General features: G+C 34.1%; 1 protein-coding gene across 1 annotated transcript in view; it reads right to left on the minus strand.

Moving 5' to 3' along the window:
• LOC108751424 (spermine oxidase-like) overlaps window positions 1-499 on the minus strand; it is a 19,741-nt gene that overhangs the window by 4,836 nt on the left and 14,406 nt on the right. The gene's annotated exons all lie outside the window — the stretch shown is intronic.

Genomic DNA, 499 nt, shown 5'->3' on the forward strand with positions numbered 1-499 from the left:
CTGCCTAAAATACATAAGAAGGGCATCCCGCTAAGAATGATTGTCAGCTGCATCAACAGTCCTCTTTATAATTTAGCTGTTTTATTGAAAGAAATCATTGACAAAAGTCTTAATAACAAGAAAAATTTCGGTTACATTAAAAACAGCTTTGAATTGGTTAAGAAAATTAATGGTTTACCTTTGCGGGATGAGTATCGAATGGTTTCATTTGACATTTCGTTTATGTACTCCAACATTCCGAACGATTTAGCATTAAGGAGTGTTTTAGGCAGATGGGACTTGATGGAGAAGAATACTTCTATCCCTTTTCAAGAGTTTAAAAGAACCATCTCTATCATTTTGAATTCCACCTTTTTCAAGTTTAATGACTAATTTTACGAATAGATTTTTGGTTTGCCCATGGGATCGCCTCTATCGCCAATTTTGGCTGACTTGGTAATTCAAGACTTGGAGAATAATATTTTTAATACTCTCACCACGCACATACCTTTTTATTTTC

This window comes from Trachymyrmex septentrionalis, unplaced genomic scaffold (genome assembly GCF_001594115.1).
Source record: "Trachymyrmex septentrionalis isolate Tsep2-gDNA-1 unplaced genomic scaffold, Tsep1.0 scaffold44, whole genome shotgun sequence".
Lineage (NCBI taxonomy): Eukaryota > Metazoa > Arthropoda > Insecta > Hymenoptera > Formicidae > Trachymyrmex > Trachymyrmex septentrionalis.